This window comes from Pipra filicauda, unplaced genomic scaffold (genome assembly GCF_003945595.2).
Source record: "Pipra filicauda isolate LSUMZ 115617 unplaced genomic scaffold, ASM394559v2 scaffold391_size691406_pilon, whole genome shotgun sequence".
Classification (NCBI taxonomy): domain Eukaryota; kingdom Metazoa; phylum Chordata; class Aves; order Passeriformes; family Pipridae; genus Pipra; species Pipra filicauda.
In genome coordinates, this window is record NW_024104522.1 from 42461 (window position 1) to 64900 (window position 22440).

A 22440-nucleotide genomic window follows, 5' to 3' on the forward strand; every position below is an offset into this window, starting at 1 on the left:
AGCTGGGGAGACAACTCACACCTCTGGCAAATGTTGTTTGTGTGCCCCAGAGGCTGGGGGAGCACCTCCCTGTGCCACCACAGCAGGGTAAGGTACCTGCTGCAGCAGCCCAGGAGGGAATAACCAGCCAGCTATTGCAAAGCACCGAGCACGAATGGAATTGAAAGCAAGTGATAATAACAACAAGTGTAACAGCAGGGCTTCTAATAAAGCCTGCTGTGTGTCCCCAGACAAGTGCTCTACCTGCCACTGCGGGCTCTGCAAGGTAATTACTCCATGGGCAGCCAGGATGATTGATGGAGATATTCATTAAACACAAACCTGACACTTTGCTCTCTAAGCCCCAATAATCCAACCAGGCTGTCTCGGAACAGGGCACCCTCCCCTCGGCGCGCTTTTAACGGGGGGTTTCAAAATAAAACCAGCAGTCAAGTCCCAGTGCCCAGAGCCCGGAGGGGGATCCCAGCTCACCCTGAGGGCCGAGGGCAGGTGCTGAGGCCGAGCCAGCTGTGCACACACGGGCCCTAAGCAGGGAGCATTAGGCTGTGACAGCTGCAGCTGGCTCCGAAACAGGCACCGAGCACCAAGAGATTATGACAGATTGTACTTGCATTATGAGACTGGTTTTACATCACATACGAGGCAAAAAATGTCTGTCTCTCAAAGGGATGGAAATCCTTTTGCAGGGCCAGAGCTGCCAACACAGCCAAGCTCAGGGCTGCTGGTGTAGCTGAACTGAACAGGGCTGCAGCTCTCCGCCATCAAAGTACTGCAAAAAGACAACTAGGGTAGTAGGTCTGGAAAATAAGAGCTTGTAAGTTCCCTGCTAGATATGGGCAGGTATTTGAAACCTTGCCTGTCACCTGATTGATGCTCTTTGGACCACCTCTGGTCAGGGATGTGGTAACAATCTTGTCATTTGCTCCTAAGATGATGTGGATGTGAAGGACCAGCTTTCTCTGTAGCTGTTTTCATTGTCCACAGACCACAAAAGTTGCCTTTGCCCATGATCAGCAAATGGGGCTCCCTTCTGCAAACCTTCCCCAGGCACAGCAACCCCCAAAAGTCTAAGCAGCCCTTCAAGTGGAAAACCTGCAGTTTACACAACAATAACCTCTGGGTCAGGAATTTAGAGTGATGTGAGCCACAGACTGTTGAGCAGTAGGGGTGTTTATGGTGCAAGCTTGCCCTGCTATTCCCCAGGCATTGGCCACTGTTGGAGGCAAGAGACAGGCTTTGGTGGAGCTGTGGTTGAACTCAGTGCTGTCTCCCTCACCAGCAAGGCAGTGGGTGGGAACCAGGGTCTCCAGGCACTTTGGAAGAGCAAATACTTCACAAACTGGATGTTTTTACTTGCTCTTGACTCTCTTGCAAAGCCAGTGAAAGGCCTGTGGTTCATAGGGCACACCCAACCCCTCTGGGATGGTCCCTCACTTCCTGCATGGACCAGGTGTGTGTGTGGGGAAGCAGGATGCACCACAGCTCCAGCTCCCCTGGCGGCACTGCTCAGTCACTGGGGTTATGGGAAATAGCCTGAACTATCCAGGAACTGACAGTGGACCCCATCCTGTTATCATGCTCTACGATGGCCCATCAGGAAATGACATAAATACCCTTGTTACTCTCTATTTTATTTTTCACCCTGGTGAAGCATCGTTCTTGTTTTGTTTCTGCTGGTGGCAGGTGACCAACTGCAGTGCCCTGGCTCCCACATCCTGCTGGGCAAGGTCTGCCTCTGTCCCTCTGAGGATCAGGCAAAGGATGTGCCTGTTTGCCAGTTTTTTTTCTTGCTGCCCCAGTGATGTTGCCTGGGTCAGGAAATAAGCCTATTTGGAAAGGGGCAGGAAGGCAGCTTTTGTGAAGCTGCCTGAGCTGGACGTGCTCAGCGAGATGGGCACCATGAGACCAGTGAGAACCAGCTCATGCAAACCTGTCCTGAGCCAGCCCACCCTTCCCTCCTGGAAACCTGCATCTGTCTGGAGTGACCTTTACCACAACACTTCTAATTTAACTCTGGCACTTTGTATCCTGCCTATGCTGAGAGGGAAGCTCCCTTTCCAAAGAAAGCTTCCCATCCTTGGAAGCACATAAAATCAGTGAACTGCCTTCTGAGAGTTACACACCAAACTGCAGGCCAGAGAGAGCCAGCCTGCCCCTTGAACACAGGAAAGACACTCACCAGCTTGGTGCCACTGTTTTTCCCTGCTGAGGTGAGAAGCTCTTGGAGGACAGGGATATGGATACCATGGATAACATGAGTCCAACCACATCTCGCACTGAGACCTGGGAGAGAGGAACCCTCTTGCTCTTGTCTACTTGTCCTGCTCTGAACAGTCCAACATGCAGGCAGGGAGAACTGTCACAGCGTGATTTTCTGATTTACAGTGGGACTGAGGGAGAGTATTTCTAGCTCAGTTAACAGCTGTTTTGTTAACTCCTAATTTCTCCCATAATCCGTATATTTTTGTCCCAGCTAGGGCATGGTTTGTGATATATGATGGAGAGCTTTGCCATTAATCACGTGGAAGCTAAAGTATAAACTGGTTTTATTAGTTTTCAGAGTGCCAGGTCACATAAATTAACTGGAGCATGTATTTAATGTGTCCTGAGCAGTGTCTCCTACCTTTCCTGGTAAGACAACACGTCACCAGGTACCTGCTCTGTCTGCACCAGCAGCAGAACCACACACTCTCCTGTTCTGCCCTCGGGGTGACCTCTGCCTACACTGTCCTGCTGGGATTTGGCTGGGCAGTGAGACAGTCCCCTGACCATGGAGATGTCCAGGTGCTGTGGGACAAGCCCACGGCACAGGGATGGGCACTGCTGGGTGGTTCTCCGTGCTGGACAGGCACTGCTGGGCCCCCAAAGCAGTGTGTCTGAGGTCCATGGCAAGGGGCAGGTGCCACAGAAGGGCTTCAGGTGCCTGGGTGGTATCTGTGTGCCACGTCAGGAAGGGGCCTGCATGTCACTACTGGTAGCCAGGCTCTGTTGGCTGCAGGGCTGCCCTTCCTCCCAGCTCTCACCAGCCCCCATGTGGATCACAGAATCACAGAATCAGACGGGTTGGAAAGGACTTGTGAGATGACCAAGTCCAGCCCTTGATCCACTGCCACCGTGGTTACCAGACCATGGCACTAAGTGCCACATGACTCACCAGTCCTCTCCACACAGCTACCTGGGACATGAGCTCACTCAGCCAGGGCTGCAGCAAAAAGAGGGTAATGGCAAAGCTCAATAAAATCACATGCATGACCTTTAGCAACAAGTTCTGCTAATGGGGACAACCTTACAAACCCTGTGGAAAAGCCAAGAAACAGTTGAGGCTCAGAACCCTCTTCTTCTCAGCTGGGCACTATGTGGGGACACATGTGATGAGGTTGGCATGGCTGATATGTCATGACACCATCCCAGGGGCCACATGTCATGTTTAGTCATCCTTCTCCTATACAAGTAGGAAGGGAAACATTCTCTGATTTGTGGCTTATCTGCAAGTGCCTGGGTTTTTGTTGGTTGAATGTCCACGTCCTGAGGTGACATCATGGACTATCTGAGGATTTGTTCCTTGCCTTGAAGAGACCTTTACACTCGCAGAGCCTGCGACCCCACGGCCATGGGTTGGTGCTCAGGCTTGTCTGCAGTGCAGAGGAGAGGGGACGCTGCAGGCTGGGTCTGCTGAGCCTCACACAGCCCTGGCAGGTGCCTGGGTTGAGATCATGCTGGGAACTTGGGTTGTTGCCAAGTTGGTGTGAGAGAGGATCATCTCACTTGTCCTTTTTCCATCCAGCTGTTTTCTGGGATCTGTCAGGTGTTTGCTCCATCAGCCTGTCTGTGTCTGGCTCACACCCCAGTGCTCTGAGCGTCCCGGCCACGGCCCCGCCACGTGAGGCTCATGTTTTCACATTCACAGAGTGCTCTGGCTACTGGGATTTTCTCAAGTTTTAAGTCCATTTATGACTGAGCAAGACCATGGTTTAAGCTAGAAAATACCTCAAGGCTCTCTCAGGACTTCATTTGTCTCTCATAGGCTTAAAGGTCTGGGCATGGGGTGCCAGCTTTGTGTCAGCTCTCCCAGTGATCTCCCTGGCTGCCACTCTGCCATTTCAGCTGTGGAGAGGAGCTTGTAGCATTAATTTCTGTTACCTTCTCTTTGTCCTTCCATAAACCAGCTAAGAGACACAGTCAGCAAGGAACAGCCTCTCAGTTTGCCCCAGGCTGCAGATGAGCTGCACACCCCTGAGCTGTGGGGAACCCAGGCCCCACCCAGCCATGTCTGTGTTCATAAAACAGAGCTGAATCCCTCCTGTTCAGTGCTGTGTCAATCCACCCAAACCCCCCGTGAAAGCCAGGCAAGAAACACTGATATGTCTAAAGACCTCATGGCAAAACTCTCCCCTACCAAAGCAGGCAGGGTCTCCCTGCAGAAAGGATGTTCATACATGACAGTGTGACACAGTGAAAAGCAGACGACTCGACAAAGAGCTCTATTATCTCCTTGCTTTACAGTGATTATGGGTTATGTGGTTAACAGATTTCTACTCTATTGTCCTGTAATTCCCCCCAACAGGGAGGCTTATTTTAACCAAATGGACCACATTTTTACTTGTTTTTCTAAGAGCAAACCATCTGTGCACTGGGGAAGTTTTTATGGTCTATGAAGGAGCACTTATAGGTGCAAAGCATCAACATTCCTGTAAAATTAAATTAATTACCTGTTGGGAACAAGGATTCTTTTTTCCCTCATTTGACTAAAACTCCCAGGTCTGCCCTCCAGTTCCGTTGGAAGCTGGGAACTCGATCAGATTAATCAAGGCTAAAGGCATTTCCGCCCCTATTCAAAACACTGCAGCTCCCTCTGTCCTTATCGTGGAGCTGTTCAATCACTCACTGCCATGGAGGAATGGCTTGGGGGGCACAGGGACAATGCATGTGCTTCCTTGGCTCAGATCCACCTCCCTTCCCTTCAGAGTCACTGAGCACCTTCCACTGCTCAGAGCCCAAAAGGGAAACCTCCTCCCCGGGGCTGCCACGAGATGGTCGGAGCTGGCAAAGGTACTTGCTGAGGAGAAGGAATCTAGATGACCATTTCACTGGCTCATCTCTCCTGTCTGAGAGGCCTCTGCTTCATTTTTTGCCCTTTTTCTCTGAGAACAGTACATGACTTTCGTATCCTTTCTTTATATTTCAGGTGTCATCAGCTACAGCACATAATCTGACATCACATCCTTTCCTTTTGTTTGTAAGGAGTCTATACCTACCCCAGCAGATAGCTCTACTTTGGCAGGAATATGCTGACAATTCAGTGATGAGGCATCATGTAATGGATATCACGATGTGGAAGGAAAGAACAGACACAAAACAGAGATCTCTGTGGGAAACTGCATAAACTCAAGAAGCCACTTCAGTTCAGATCTGGGGAAAACTTTCTTTACAAAAATCAACTAGTTTCTCAGAAAATACACTTTGAAATACTATACTTCTGAAAACAACACACACTCAACAGCTGACTGCCCAGTTGGCATTTATACTTCTGAAAGCCATTTTAAAGTCGGAGGAATTGTTTCATTTAATCACTTAACTACAAATATGGAGAAATCACAACCAAAATGGTAGAATCCCTATCAAACGCCTTCCCAGTCTGGAAAGCAAAAGCCTGGCCAGTTTAGCTTATGCAGCCAACATGTAGCGGCCTTCTGGTCACAGCCTTCATGAGCATCTCTAGAAACCTGCGTGTGAGAACATCCCTGCAGAGCTGGGCTGGGCACAGCTGTGCCCAGGGCTGACCCACGCCCTGCACTGCAGCCCCAGGCAGCACCACCACTCACAGCCACCAGGAACAGCCAGAGAGGCAGCAGAGGGAGCCAGAAGGGACAGAGTTTTACATTCCTACAGTCTGGAGACCTCACCGGTTCAGATCACCCCATCAGAGATGGGGAAGGTTCCCTGTGTCCCCCCCGGCCCCAGCACAGAACCCTTCCTTGCAGCCCCAGTCCTGTGTGCAACTGGTGCCTGCAGAGTTTTAAATGTCATGGACAAGGGCGTTCCCTCACTTCTCTTGGAAGATGTTAGAACCCATCAGCTGGATGTCCTTTAGTTCCAGGTTATTATTTAGCGTGAGCACAGTCATGGTGTCAGGACAAGTCCCCAGCCAGGTGTATCCGTGGATCTGAGCTGGCTCAGCAGGAATTCCCTGCTGAGATGGTCCGGCTGGGGAGTGGGCAGTGTGTGTTAGCATGTGGCTCACAGGAACCCGGCACCTTTAAGGTAATTCTATGGCTGGGTTCATGCAGGAGGAGGAGTTTCCCCCTTTCTTTTTGTCCATGTGACACACACTGAAGGATCCCTGAAATATTAAAATAAACAGAAAGCTTGACTTGCAGAACCTGTCTGCTAAGCCAGGAATCACATTTCTTGCTGCAGTTTCAAACCGTCACCCAGAGACTTTTGTAAAACATTGACAAAAACCCCCTTGCCCCCAGAGCTTTCAACAAAAACAACAGCCCAGTGCTTGCACCCATCCCTGAAAGAGCAAATATATTCCAGAAGTCTGTTCCTGCTTCACTCTCCTTGTTTCCCCCCCCAAAAGGAGAACTTCTGAGCACATGCTCCTTTGTAACTCCAATTCCTTTGCCATTCCTGCTGTTAGAGCCGGTTTAAGGATTAGAAGGCCCCAACGTGCCAGATGTGGGGGAAGCAAGTTTAGTGGATGTAGTAAAAGAAACTTAAGGAAAGCCCCTGATGCAAAGGCCCATTTCCTGCTCACTGCCACCCCTGCCTGCTCTCAGTGAGCAATGCCTGCTTTGGCAGAGCACTGCCAGCTGCACACTGGGCCTGCTCTGAGCCCACCCGAGCACTGCAGGGTGCAGGACAGCAGGGGTGCCTCCAAGGAGGCACCTTGGAGACAAGACCTCCAACCAGAGCATGGGTGGATCTGAGCAGATGTTACTGGACGCTGGCTGGGTAAGCTCCGTTCCTCGGGGACCTGCTCCTCAACAGCCCCCACACCCGCACAGGACAGGGCAGGGCTGCTGTGACTCACCCAGGAAGTCTGTGGCACAGCCAGGAACTGAACACACTCTGAAGGATGACTGTTCATATTCTGCATGGGAGACTTGCCTGTTTCTTCACCTTCATTCTAATAAAACGCCTGTTGCCACCTCTATTGTGAAAAGAGAGGGACTTCCCTAAATGACTTGGTTTGAAAGAAATCTGAAGGAACAGAAATAATGAAGAATATTCATAACTGAAGTGTGAGCTTCATAATAACTGAACAATTTTTTATCCCCTGATGCTTCTTGGTACTAAATACATACTCAGAAGGATGCTGGGAATGTCTTATTTGACTGAGACTCTTGTGAATTTATGTAGAGTTTTTAGGTGATGACATTTTATGGAATATATCCCAGAGCTTTCTGTCCTTGTGTTTGTAGAGAAGGTTCAGCTTATCTGCCACCCACAGGAGCCATCAACTTCTTTGGATGAAAAAATAGATTGAGTCATTTCCAAAGGTGCTTGCTGTTCTTGTCTACATGCTGCCCCTCAGCAATCTTGAGTAGTTGGATTTGAGAAGATAAGGGATATGAAAAAACACTTTAATTCTACATCCAAGCAAGCCAAACAACACTGTCCCACCCTCAGGACCAACATGTTTGACTGTAGCTGCTGGCAGAGTGTGCCAGGTGAGGTGTCCAGTGCTTCCAGCAGTCCAGAGTCAGCAGCCAGTTTTGAACATGGGGTTTTTGGGTGAAGAAATACCAATCCTACAGACAGATCATCTCTTTCCCCCCTGGTTTTCTTAGGAGATACTCTTTCAGCTGTTTGGACACCCAGATCTTGCTCTTCTCAGAAGAAGGACAGCAGGCAGAGAACATCCTTCTCTCACCTGTCCCCCAGCAGGACTGGGCTGGGCTGTCGGGGCCTCTGTGGAGCAGCAGCACTCTGGGATCCCTGTGTGCTGGCAGCCCAGGAGGGCTCTGGGAGCAAGGCTGGAGAGTTTGATACACCCAGAGGAGACCTCCAGTCCTTTTGCTGGAAGATGGAAAGGTGCCAGATGAGATCAAGCCTTTCTAAAACACCGAGAGGGAGGGGACAGCTGGCAGGGCTGCTGTGCTCCAGCTGATGGGAGCCAAAAGCACCCAGAACACCATCCCATGGACACTGCAGGTTCTGGCCCTGACAGCTCCCTGCTGAGTGAGCACCTCAGCACCTGTTATTATTTTCTCTTGTGTTACTTTCCTTCTCCTTTCTCCTTCTTAATCCTCATTTTCCTTTCCCTTTTCAAGAGGTTTTCCTATAGCTTGGCTGGCTCTACTTTGAATTCCATTGAGCTCATTGAATAAAAAGTCTCTCACTGCTCGGGGAAGAAACCTCGAGAGGCTGTGGATACCTGGGGCCTCTGATCCAGCTGAAAGACCTTGATCCTGCTGAATGCTCAGGATTTCACTAACAATCCCCAGCTATTGAATGCTTCACTTCCGTTCAGTTTTGCTACACAGAGGAGAAATATTCACATTGGTCAAACAAGGCCAAACAGTCTCTGCCCCAGTGGTAGGAGCAGCAAAAGATGAGAACTGGGCTGGATTTCAGGAGCAGAGCTATAGTGATCTCCTGAATGGGAAAGCTTGTGCCCTGGGGGATGTTCACATTCAGACTGAGTTTTGCCCATACAAACTCCAAAGACCAAAGAGGCCCAAAAAGCAGAGGCTTAACATCTCAACAACTCACAGAGGGGGTGACAGAGATGGTGCAACAAAGGAGGGCATAAAACTGTAAGCTTTTATGAGGTGAGGATGATAAAAAGTGCACTGGGCAACTGCTGAGTGTTTGGTGCCTCAGGAACACTGACTCCAGAGACAGCACCTGGGGACATGAGCTCTGCAGACTGTAAAGCTCAGGAGCTTTGCTGGAAATGTAAGTCAGCTCTTTCTTTATGAATGCTGCAGGAGATCAAGCGAGAGGATTTGTTTCACCTGAATCTGCAGATGATTGCAAAGTCGTTGCCTGGGCCCATCTCCACACCCAGCAGAGCCTCTGTCTGCTCACTGGCCTCCCCGAGTGCAGGCTGAGTGCTCTGCAGCCCTTCAGCCACGAGTGCTGGGGGCAAGGTGTGAGATGCTGAACTGAAATCACCAGCTGACAACTTCCAGGGGAGTTTGGGAAGCTCCCTGCAGCCTGTTCCCTCTCACACTCCCTGACTCCCATGACCTCTCCACAGATGCATAAATGGCACCGGAGAGGCCTGTGTGCAGAGCTGGTAATTTGTCCTCACCCAGTCTATTCCCCACTGGTATGCAGAAACATGCTTGGTGTGAGAAATGTGTCCGTGGCACAAAGCCAGAGCCCAAACAGACAAAGAAATAATGTTTACCCCCAGGGCCTTTCTGACAAACAATAAAAAAGCAATAGAGTCAAGATAGATTACGCGTCAGCTAAAATATTACCTCCCCCTGCCAATTCTTATAAAAGGAGGCAAAGCTGCTCTTCATGCTGAACTAAAACTTCTGTTAAAATACTCAAGGAAAACAGTCATTCAGACAGCATCTTTCTTTCCAGCCAATGGTAATAATATTCTTGTTAGATCTTTACTGTGACAGTCTGCTTTACGGACACAGACCTGCCTGGTGTGACTGCAGTGGCACAGAGGGCTGGAGCACTCACAGCCTGACACGGACAGGCTGGTGGTGGCATCTTTGCAAGCAGAGGAGTGCACCAAATCCACCTCTGTCAGGCACAGAAAGCAGCCTTAGGTGGGTTGTTGGCTTCTTTCTGCCCTGTGCAAACTCCACTCTCAAAGGCACCAAGGGCACTGTTGGCACTCGGGCATGGGAGGGGTGAGGAGCAGGAACGCCAGGCTGGCTGCTCTGAGCTCCTCACTGCACAGAGGGGTGAGGAGCAGGAACGCCAGGCTGGCTGCTCTGAGCTCCTCACTGCACAGAGGGGTGAGGAGCAGGAACGCCAGGCTGGCTGCTCTGAGCTCCTCACTGCACAGAGGGATGAGGAGCAGGAACGCCAGGCTGGCTGCTCTGAGCTCCTCACTGCACAGAGGGATGAGGAGGGGAATGCCAGGCTGGCTGCTCTGAGCTCCTCACTGCACAGAGGGATGAGGAGCAGGAACGCCAGGCTGGCTGCCCTGAGCCAGCACAGCTGCTCACTGCACAGGGAGGTGAGGAGGGGAATGCCAGGCTGGCTGCCCTGAGCCAGCACAGCTCCTCACTGCATGTGCCTGTGCTCACCTCAATGGTCCCAACCAGGAGCACATGAGTTGGCACCGTGTGAAGATTTCACTCAATAAACTTGGCTCTCCTACTGTGTGGAGGGTGAGGCATGTGATTTATGACTTACAAGAATTTGGACAGCCCCTGGCTTAACGTGAAAACACTGGCAAGTGTCAGGAAATTCATGAACTTTACACATATGATTATCGATGACTTTTATGAGCAAACAATTCTGCATATCCTCCCTTTTGAAACAGTGCCACTGGCCAAGCAGAGCAAAACACCCACGTGGGCCTAAGGTGGCAAATCACACACCATCATCTGCAAATAACCCACAGTCAGAGATTTGCCTGGGTAACATCAGCAAGAGGCAAAGGGTCTGCTCAGGAACAGACTAAGCAAAAAGGGCTTACCCACTTCTGCAAAGCCTGGGTAAGCTTTCAAGGCACCACCCGCAGCAGTGTCCCACCCAAACAGCTGCATGCAGCCATCCCTCTCTCCCTTCATTCTGAAGGGCATCTCTCAGAGTCTCTGTGGATGTCTGTGCCATGACATGAGCTGACAAAAGACAATCATGCCTTTTGCAGTGAAAAGTATGATCAGACAGATGAGATAAGCTTCAGACAGATTGCTTGGCTTGTCACACCTAAAACTTCCGGTTACAGAAAACCACCCTCTGTACTCAACAGAAACAAATTTTGAATACTGGGTTTCCATGTTGGTTACTGGATGAAAATACATGTTTCTGTGAGTCAGCCGGATCCTACTCACACCTCCCCATACTTGTCTAAACTCACAGATCTGGCAGTGGGACAAACTGTTTATGCACAAGCGTCTGTACCTGAAATGAAGAGTGCAAAGTGGCACATACGAAGCAAGTATTTACTACATAAAGTAAGATCTGTTTCAATAAACACAGCTGAAGCATGAAATCCAGGGGAGATCAGATAATGCAACATCATGCTGTGCACAGAGAATGGATATTAGGCTCTGCAGAAAGGACTCGGTCATTCTGTAGGAAAGTTCACCACTTGCCAGTGTCCTGCTTGGAGTTAAGAGGTCATTCCAATACCAAGTACTTAAAGACATGCTTAATTAAACCTATTCAAGAACAACCTGTAATGGAAAACAAGCCCCTCAAGTACAATGGTGCTTAAGAGTGCAGTTAACTGGGGTTATTAATACTACCACTCTTACCCTGGGTGAGAGGGAAACTAAGAACTGCCTTTCAAGTAAGAATAGCAATGGAAAACTAAGAAACATATCCAGAACCAATGAACTCAATTACAGCCAAGTTTGACGAGTCCCTGAGTCAGGAAGCACTCATAAATACCTATTTCTGTTCTGATTTTGAAAAGCAAGACAGTGGCACATTTGTGTCCTTCAGTGATAATGACACCCTCTCTGGTCCATCAGAAATCAGGGAGAACTTCCCATAGGAAGCAGGAACTGCTTAAACATCAGCAGAATGGAGCTGTATGACCTGCTACTGTTAGACTGAAGGAAATTTTGGAACATGAGGGAAATTCCATAAGACTGAAGAGAATTGCAAATTGTGCCAACATTTGAAGAGGGGTGGATGGAAAACCCCAGGAGGTATTAACTCAGTTAATTAGACACCGATTCTGAGCTCAGCTGTGAAAAGACTGATACTGGATACAAGCATCGAAGAACTTAAAGGCAGCATATTTTGTGCCAGTCAGCACAGTTGTGTGGAAAATAGGTTCTGCCAAACTAACCTTTGCTGATGAATTACAAGCTTCATTAATAAAAATGTTTCTGCTGATATAATGCAGAGTTTCCTGTAAGGCCCAAGGTTTGTCTGCACGACACTGATGAAAGGAGCAAGTGCTCCAAAAGCAGGGCAGCATTTCCTCAGCTGGACAACTGGGGACCTGACAGAACACAAAGTACAAGAGAAACTGGGATGAAATGGGGATGTTTCTGGGGGCATCCTGCTCATGACCAAACACCAGCCATTTTCTTTCTTAAGGATATTGGACCAAATGCAGATTTCAGTGGGGATATCCCCCAGAACCAGCTCAACAATGAATGCAGCAGTTGGTAACAAGGATGAGGAGCAGCTCTAGAGATTGCTTGTTTGATCAACATGCACTTGAATTTGACCAAATAAAAAACCCCAAACAGACCATGTGAAAACAGGAGGTCCCATTTCCAGGATGTGGAGTCTTAAAAACATTAGAAGGGACCTGGGGAGCACAAAAACATCAGTGCAAAACTATGGCTAAGAGCGTTTGAACTCCAAAAGAAGAGACTATCAGGGGAGATGAAAATTATATTATCCTTGCCTCAGGAATTGAGACCACTTCAAGAATATTCTGCCCTGTTCTTGGATCTACCCTTCTTAGGAATGTGGAAAAAAAATTGGGATGCACTCGAAAATTTGTATCTACATGAGACAAGGTTTGGAAGCTACCCCAGATAATAAAGGGCTTGTGGAACGTAATCTGTGTAATTCACTGAGGAGAAGCCGAGAAGAGACTTTGAGGAAAGCTGCAACTTTTTCTGTGTTCATTTTTCCTTGGAGTGAAACCAAATTTTAAAACCTGACATCTTTCATGAAATGGATCTCCTGCTCTTGGGGCTGTTCTCATCACAGTGATCCTAAACTCTAATGAATCCTATGCCAAGGGTAACACAAAGCTGAATTTTAACTGCAGATTGATTACATTTCTTTCTAGACGAATCATTTGCTGGTGTGTGCAGCTACAGAATTACACACCCTGATGCCATGAACAAGTTCTCCTTGCACCCAAAGAGCCCATGTGGCTGAGAAGTGGCTGGTGAAGGCAAGGACTAAGCTGTAAGCATCCTGGGCTCTAATCCCACCTAAGCCCCTGCCCAACATTTGGAACCCGAGCGAGTCATTTAACCCCCTCAGCCTCCAGTCCAGCTGTAGAACTGGGCAAAAATAAAGATCTTGCTGAAAAACAGATGTTGCATCTCAGCTAAGATTTATTTCTAAAAAGAACTCAATTAAAAGACCTGCTTGGGAATGTGGGCAAGTGGATGGATGGAGACTGTTGCAATACTGTAAATTCACACTATTCACAGGGATACTCAGGGATAAAGGGGGAGAGGCCATTCCCTGATGATCAGTCTGTTCCAGTAGCATCCCCAGCATCAAACTCCCAGCTCTGCCAGCAGCCACATCTGAGTTCTGTGGACTGGCAGCCTGGAAAGCCCCCCTGCCCCAGGCAGGGGTGGTGGGTGGCAGGCACTTTCCTGCTCCCAGCTGGTTTGGAGCAGGCCAGCGAGCCCTGCCACTGGAAAGCCCTGGGTTTCAGTTCATATTTATTCATGTGCTCGCTTTTCTTGTTTGGTGAATGTCGCACATCAATATTTAGTCACTGCTGTGGAAACAGCAACACACGTGCAAAGGGAAAGGAAAAAAAAAGGAGGGAAAGAATAGAAAACATTATTTTAAGGCACAACCAATTTGGCTAGTTTTGCCCATTTGACTCAGGAATGTGAGTTCGTGTTGCCCATGTGCCTGCAAAGGGAAACAGGAATTGAAAAGGGAAGTGTATCAAACTGTTTACTTCAAACTGTGGGCAAGAGTGGGAGCCAGAACGTCTGGGAATCCCATCAGGCATCCTCTGTGCGTGCACAGCTCCCTGGAATCACTGCCTGGGGTCAGTGCTGCAACAGAGCTGTTGTGTTTACAGCCTCCTCCTCTCTTCAGACCTGCGGGGGACCCGAGCTCTTGGTGCAGTTCCCTTCCTGACTCTGGGACACTGGGCAGGCTGGAGAGGAGCTGAAGGTGGGCAAACAGGGATCAGAGACAGAGCATCCATCCACCCATCCATCCATCCATCCATCTATCCATCCATCTATCCATCCATCCACCCATCCATCCATCCATCCACCCATCCATCCACCCATCCATCCACCCATCCATCCATCCACCCATCCATCCATCCACCCATCCATCCATCCACCCATCCATCCATCCAGCAGCAGCACAGAGGCACTGGAGCTCTGGGACTCCTGACCTTCCCCTTCAGTGCAATTTGCATTGAAAAAGCAGCGACAACAAAAAGATAATACTCAAAAGACTTTTGTTGATCAGCTTACGAAACACTAATTACAAAGGAGGTTTGAGTAAGTAATATAACAAACTGACCAGCATTTTAAAAACTTCATTTAAATTGCTGCTGATACCTGCTGCATAATAAAACCACAATGATATTGGGAAAATACTGGATTTTAGTTACAAGAAAGGACATAGGAAAACTCCGTACGTTTTATATTTCATCATATTCAATTTCAAAATAAAATGAGGAAAACACAGTGATTGTGATCTCTGAGGAGTATTGTTTGTTTCGTATATACCAACAAATTAGGGGAAGCCTCTTTTGTTTCTGTTTTGGAACTGGAAGAGGGATATGTGGTTGTGATTTGGAGGAAGTGCCATCAATACCGTGCACACTAGTTACTGTTGCACTTGGCAACGGGAACATCCTGAACAAAGATACAGGGATGTGCATGTGAGAACCTGGGGAAAGGTCCAACCTGCACGGAAGGTCAGCTGGTGCTGCCAGTTAGGGCTGCAGGGTTTGTTCTCTCAGGCTTGAGTTTTTCAGTATGACATTACCTGTTGTCAAAAAATGCCAAGTCTCAGTGAAACCCCGGAGAAAGGGGCGACTGCAACGCCCCCCAGGCTTTGGCAATAGTTATAGAAAATGTGTGTGTTTAGATCCTTGATTGCAAAAGAAAAACGGCATTCAGTTGGCACAAGAAAGGAATTCTAGTCCTGTCAGTTTTTGCACAGGTTTGTAAACGGCAGAAACTTTCAACTTCTGCCAGAAAAGCATCAGGATTCCCACATACAAAGCCAGAGAAGTGATATATCTACACCAAATACAAGAATCTGATTTTGATTTTGGTACAGTCACTCTGATATAACTGCTGAATAAGTTTGCAGAGACTTAATATAACCTAAAATGGAAATAATCCTTGGTATGGAGATTCACAGCTCCCCTTTCTGCGCTCAGATCAGCCTGCAGCACACGAGATCCAACATAAGTCTCTTCAGGAGATATATCTAAAAGCTACACTGACTTATAATCACTGATATTTGGGAAAAGTCTAATGTGACCTCTCAGGAGTCAGAATCTTGGAACTGGAGAGCAATGTCATTAAGTACAAAGCAAAAGGTGCCCTGCAGTGTTGTCCTGCCCATGCCAGAGCTCTCCAGCCCCACGATCCATGTGTGCTGTGTGTGCCCTCTCCCGTGGGCAGGGCTGGCTCAGAGAGAGCAGAGCCCAGTGAGCCCAGAGCTGGGCTGCTGGCTCAGCACACAGGCAGGGCTCTGGTGCTCGGAGGGCAGCTCACAACTGTCCTGCAGCAGACATGGCCTCACTGTGAATCTCCTTCTGTAACTCAGGCTTGCTCCAAACCTTTCAGTCCTTCCACAACTCAGCAATAAGGACAGTTCAAGGTAATCTTTCCAGAGGTGCCAGGCAGCTTACAGGGCTCTGTAGGACTCAAATGGTGCTGCTGGGCCCCAGGTCTAAGGTGATGTGTGGGTCAGGCTCCAGGCAGGTATGGAGGGTTGCTGGTCCCCTTGTCTGCTTTTCCCTGTGGCTCTCCAATTTCCATGAGGAAACTGTAGAAGGCAGCTTTTTGGTTCCTTTGCCATGTTCCCATCCAGACCAACGGTACCCTTTTCTGAAGGGGGTGTGTCTCTTGTGCCAGGCCTGCACCATGAGTATGGAGTACATGCAGTGCCTTTTGAATCACAGGAAGTATGTAGGCTTTGGAGATTATCAGCCCATTATTAACATTTCAGAAAAATATAAAGTGGTTTCCGCTTTATCTGTTTATTCTGTGGCTGATAAAATATTAACATTTTTCAGCCTCCACTGAATAATCCCTGGTCCCCATATTCCCAGACAATACAGTGTGTGGCTTAAATGGATCACCCTAAATGAAGCTGTTTCTCTTGGCTACTGTCATACAGGAAGCTGGTGAGAAAAAGGTTGTTTGCACAGGATTTAAGCATTTAAAAAAAAATTATGAAAACGTGATGCTGAGGAAAACATCAGGCAAGTAGTAAAAGTGCTTTGCATGTGTGCAGCTGTTTCCTGGCCATTTCTTTCTATTGCAGGGCCACTTGGTTTACAGGAAATTCCAGTTCACGTACAATGCCAGTCTCCCCAGCAAACGGGCTCTGGGCTCAGCTGTATTGATCTGCTTTGTGCAACTGGTGGTGCTGGCAATCACACCATCTGCATGCTCCCAGGCAGCAGAGACTGTTTGGATTTGATCCTAAATGGTTTTTAGGAAACAGTAGTAAACTCGCCTCCACCTGTTTTATAGCAGGGCTGTTGTTTCTCATGGTTAGTTTTAGACCTGCCCAGATTAGATATTGGTCCAGATATAACTTAGCACCTCAGCTCTGCAGGCAAGGGGCTGGCTCTGGCCTCGTGCTGAGCATGACCTGGAGTTGTGCTTTTTGGTGGGAGCTCCAGTGGACAGAAACAGAACTGCAAATCCACAGGTTGAGCACTGGCACAGACTGAGGGTCTCATATCAGCCTGCTCTGGACATCCAGAATTTGTACCAAGCTTAGGGGTCCTGAGAAATTCATACCAGCGACTCTTTCAGAGCTGTTTTCCATGTTTAGAAGAGTGACAACAGGAGATGGGTACAGACTTCAGCAAGCACAGATGAACTTTACATGTTTAGCATTTTGTGTGGGACAGAAACCCTACCGTGCTCCCAGACTACCATGGCTCATGGCACAGCCAGCCAGGTTCAGTTCTCACCCGGAGGTGCTGGGAGCAAGACAAGTGAGAGCAGGGTTAGCTGGAGCTCCCATTCTGCTGAGTTGGCAGAAAGCCTCGTAGCAGCAGATGCAAGGGGACCAAGATGATAAATGGACTTTGGAAAGCAACCCAAACATGTACATACAAATTAGTATTTAACATACAGTTGCTATTTGCAAATTATCCCCTTGTGATTTAGCTCTTGAATGAAAGCAAGTGTGTTAGCTGAACAAACAGTAGCAGAGGGAGCTGCAGAAATGCACCCACACTCCCAGCCCTGGCCATGCCCACACACCAACCTGCACCCTCACACCAACCTGCACCCTCACACCAACCTGCACCCTCACACCCACACACCAACCTGCACCCTCACACCAACCTGCACCCTCACACCAACCTGCACCCTCACACCCACACACCAACCTGCACCCTCACACCCTCACACCAACCTGCACCCTCACACCAACCTGCACCCTCACACCAACCTGCACCCACACACCAACATGCACCCACACACCCTCACACCAACCTGCACCCTCACACCAACCTGCACCCACACACCAACCTGCACCCACACACCCTCACACCAACCTGCACGTGCTCACAGCAGGCACAAACACCCCTCCCAAACAGCTCTGCTCCCTTCTCCCACTCTACCAGGCACTTTAAGCCACATAAGCCACCCTTAACAAGCCACCAGCCCCGGGTCAGGACCCCGGAGTGTGAGGAAAGGGCCAGGGCCAAGCTGCACTGCCGGTGCAGGTCGCTGGGAAAGGGAGACGCAGCCGGGCCTTCTGCCAGTGCTTTGGCAGAACACGAGCTGGGTCACTATCCCAGGTTTTTCATGCAAATGATGTTATGGCAACACATGAATCATAGATAATTTGACACCAAAAGGAACAAGCCACGGTGGCCCAACACCTGAGCAGCCGCCTCAACATCTGCAGTGACGCAGAGGGCCGGACGCAGCAGGCCAAGCTCTAACGCGTGCTGTGAATCCTCAAAAACCCCAGAACTCCTCCAAACCTCAACATTCCCAAACCAGACCTTCCCAGCCTTGGCCTGACAGTGCCAGTGCTGAGAGCCTGCGCTGCTCCTGGGCCTCAGGGAGGGCCCAAGCAGAGGGGAGGAAATCAAGGCCGGGGAGCAGAGTGCACCCCTGGGGTGCAGCCAGCTCGTCAGGGTAAGGTGTTGGGACAGCAGGGCCCAGCTGAGAAGCCTGCTTGCCTTCAGCACATGTGAGGAGCTGGGGAGCAGCTCCTCCTGCCATTGCCCTGGCACGGCGTGCTCAGGGCCCACAGCCACAGAGCTCAGGGAGGGCACAACCCTCCATCCCTCCCCTGACCCCCCCAGGGCTGCACTGAGAGCTACAACAACGGGGGTGTTACTCAGTGGCCTACATTTTGCAGGTCAGGTCTTTCCCAGCCAAAAAAAGAGGAAAAGGATTACATTTCAAAATAGTTTTCCTTCCCTTTGGAGGGAGAAGTCAGAGGTAGAGCCAAACAACTGCTACTACGCATAATTTAAGGAGATAAGAAGCAACAGCAAGAGGGAGAGACTGGGATTTATAGTACCAGCCCTAAAAATAGCTGTTAAGAGAAAGCCTAAGCCTGGCAAAGCCTCACTGGGAGTTGCCCTATGCACAAGTGCTCAGCTCAGCAGATGGCATGTAGGTGAGGAAGATTTGACTTTGAAGAGTTTGTCTCCACCATCACCACTTCAACCCAAGGTACCACTTCATGCCCGAGGTCCCCGTGGCCCAGCCCCTCGCGTGGATGTCCCCAGACAGGTCACACTGACCCAGGCTGACACGGAGCTGTCACCGTGGCAGCTCGCACGAGCTTGTAAGAAGAAAGTTCAACTGAAGCCAACCTTATTTCCTCTTGGAGCATCTCTGAGCAAGGAAGTGACTTGCCCAAGCAGGTTGGTGGCAGGGGGGAGAGAGGGGCTCTCCAGGCTGCATTTACAGCCAAACCCAATGACATGCCCAAGTTGGCATGGAAGGATCGTCTGCATGTTGAGTCTAGTCCTCTGTGATCACAGACAACTGTGTCATATAAAACCATTTCACTTTGCTGACTGTGCTGCTCATCCCTTCAAACCTACCAGGAGTGTTTTCAGACCCCTCTTGCCTACTGGCGTCGTCTTTGCGTTCCTTGCCAAAATAAAATCCCTAGGGCAGTGGGACCAATAAACACACATTCCACACTCCATCAGGAAAACCCGTCTGCTCCGACAAAAGAAATAAATACAAAGACAAATGCTAGTGAGAGTGAGATCAATACTTATCAAGTTGTCAGCTCTTCTGCTGGAGATGAGCTTTCTACTTGCACTCGCACTGAATGTCACCCACACATGAACAAGACACGGTGCTGTTGCACAGGTACATATTGTGTAGTGTGTATTCCACACTGTGAGGAAAAATGTGGCTTTATAAAGTGTCTGGTTTAGAATGTTGGCAATTTGATTAGCTACCCTGGAAAAAATACTTTTTTTTTAACTTTGATTTTTTAAAAAATTAATTTCTTTTCAGTGGTGGGAGAAGAGCAGATACTTTTAAGGGAAAAGTTAAAAAAAAAGGGTATTGCCTCTGGGGATTTCCAGGTAGAGGCAAAAAAGTCTCTTTTCCACTGAAGGCACAGGAAGGTAAGATGTTTGATCCATTCCATGTTTGGCTGCCTCTCCTTGCCCACTCCCTCAGGATGCTGAGCACAGTGTAAGCCCAGCCTGGCTGTGTCCTGCCCAGCTCGGCCAGAGCCTGTGCCCTTGTGCCTCACCCTCCCTGCCTGCAGCGGCAGAGCCACACCCATAGCACTGCTTTTGCTCCGTGTCCACATGCTGTTCCTAATAAAACCTGATCTCCTTCCTCTTGACGCAGGCGACAGGACCTGGGCCTGGTTTCAGTCACCCTGCCCGAGAGCACACCCCACAGCCGGCCTGGGCAGCCCTGGGACGGGACAGGGGCTCAGGAAGCAATAAATCAACTGTGCTCCGCTAGGACACTGGTGACAAAGGCATGGCTTCTCCTCCAGGCATCATTTGTCCTGGCTCTGTACGTGAGGTCTGAGCTGCTCAAGCCTTTGAGCAGCTCCTTTTGAAATGATCTTCACCCTCCATCTCCACCTGCACAGGAGATCGATCCTATTATGACCTCAGAAACTATCCATAATGTTATGTGTTGTGCATGAGAAGTGATTCCAACAGTTCAGGAACTTGTTTACAAAAAATTTTAAAAGCAAGCACATGGGCAGACCGAGATGTAGAAGAGGCACCTCTGTCCTCAGGAACTGCTGGCTCCTGTCCATGGGATTTTCCCAGGGCACTTTTATCTCATTAAAATTGTTTTTTCACGAGCCGTGAAATGATTTTCCATGCATGGAAAAGGTTTGTACTGCTCTCAGCTCTGAGCAAAGGAACCCACTGAGGATGGCTGGCAGAAGCTGACACTACACCTGGCCCCAAACAGAAAAACAGGAGTGAGAACAAAGCCACCAACTCTGTGGTACCCCAAAGGGAGATGCCAGAAACACCATCCTGGACGGCAGGACTGGGGGCACCAGGAAGGCACCACCTACAGCCCCAGCTCTGGCTGACCCTGAGGCCAAGGAGCAGCTGCAGCTTGTTTCCCCTCCCTGCCGTGCCCTGCAGCAGCACCTTTGGGTGAGCCCTCCCCAGGAGGCAGCACACCCAGCACAGCCCCTGCACTGCTCTGGGGTGGGGGCTGGCAGTGTGGGACACACTGGGGCACAGGGAGGGAGCTGCCCCAGGCTCGAGGCCTCTCTCCACCCCTTCCAGCCACCTCCTCTGCAGAGCCAAAGGCTCCTTTGCAGCACCCTGGAGCTGCAAAGCTTTTGGGGCCAGAGCCTGGGCCTGGTCTCAGCTGCCACTGCTCCAGGAATCTTCAGCCCTCTGGAAAAAGGAGTCTAAATACTTCTCATTTGGAGGAGACACAGGCTGGAGGAGTGCCTCCTCCCTACCCCCTACTCCAAAGGAGGATGCTGATGCTCCCTGCCAGGAGGTTCATGCAAGGCACGAGCAGTGTGGGGAGGTGTCTCTCCCAGCACAGGGACATGAGGAAGGTGCAGCCAGTCCCACCACACTGCCAGGAGGTGCCTCTGCTCTTCCAGGCCCCCATGGTCAGGGTGTGTCTCAGGTGCCACTGGAGAGCTGGTGCAGATTCAGATGAGACCCCAGCAGGAGAGGGAAGGGCCCTTCCTGCCCGGCTCTCCCTGCAGAGCTGGGGCTGCACCCGTGCCAGGCTGTGCCTGCTCCGTCCCTCTCCTTCCTTCTGTCCGCTCCTTTCCCAGAGTGTTGCATCAAGAAACGCTTCTGATCAGCTTGTGATGAACGAAGCACAGTATTTCAGCTTCAAGAATCTTTGGAGAGGCTCAGGCAAGGCTAGAATTTGGCTTTCATTCCGAAAGCCAGGCTACAGAAAAACCCCTCTGAGATCACTTTACTATTACTTGGGTTACTTTTTCTCCCCCTTTGGCAGGAGGCTGCAGCACCAGAGTGTCAACTTACTCTTGCTATTGGGCCAAATGCATCCCTGGTACAAATTTATTGCTCTTAATAGGACTGGGTCTTTAATTCCTAGCACATACTTGTGAAGAATTTTGGCTTGTCACTGAGGAGTAGGAATTATTTTCCTCTCTACAGGTACAGGCAGGTCCCCCTTGGCTGAGGGCTCTGCACATCCCGAGAGGAGCATTACTGCACTGCTCCCATAAAAAGGATATGAAAGCCCCATAAGCACCTGCCTGTGCTGAAAGCCAGCAGCAGAATGGCTGGTGTTTAGCACATGGGATTTCTTTCTTATTCCTTTCCCCTTTTTTATTGCTCTGCTACTAGTTGAAGTGCTACTGTGGGGTCAAACTTGTCCCAGTCCCTTGGGGAATTAGACAATGGAGTAAAAGGTTCCTATAATGAAGACAGGGCACTTTTGCCACTAAAGGCACTGACAGCTGAAGCCAGGACTAAGGTTTCACAGCAGATTTTATGACTTCTTCCCATTTGTAAAGGGATCTGGTTTAAATGCTTGTCAGGTTTGGCTGACTGGGGTTCCTGCCATGCTCCCCTGTGGAGCTGATGCTCTCACTGGTGGCTCCCCATCACTGATGGGGGAAGTGGCCACCAATAACAGTGGCCCATTAAATGTTATTCCTTGAGAGAGGCTTGCTGGCAACTGGAAGGAAGCTCCCTCCTGCACTCCAGCCAACTCAGTGTCTGTAGGACAGATCTGGGCTGAACACAGATCTTTTAGCAAAAGTCAGTCCAAATGAAAGCAAAGAGCAGGGATGAGCACACTGCCAGCCTGTGCCAAAAACCCTGCCAGCCTGCTGGTATGGCACTGGGCCAGGGGAGGGGAAGAGATCTCTCCAAGCAAAGGTCCTCCTGCAACCCAGAGGGCAGCCAGGCTGCACAGCCCAGTAGCT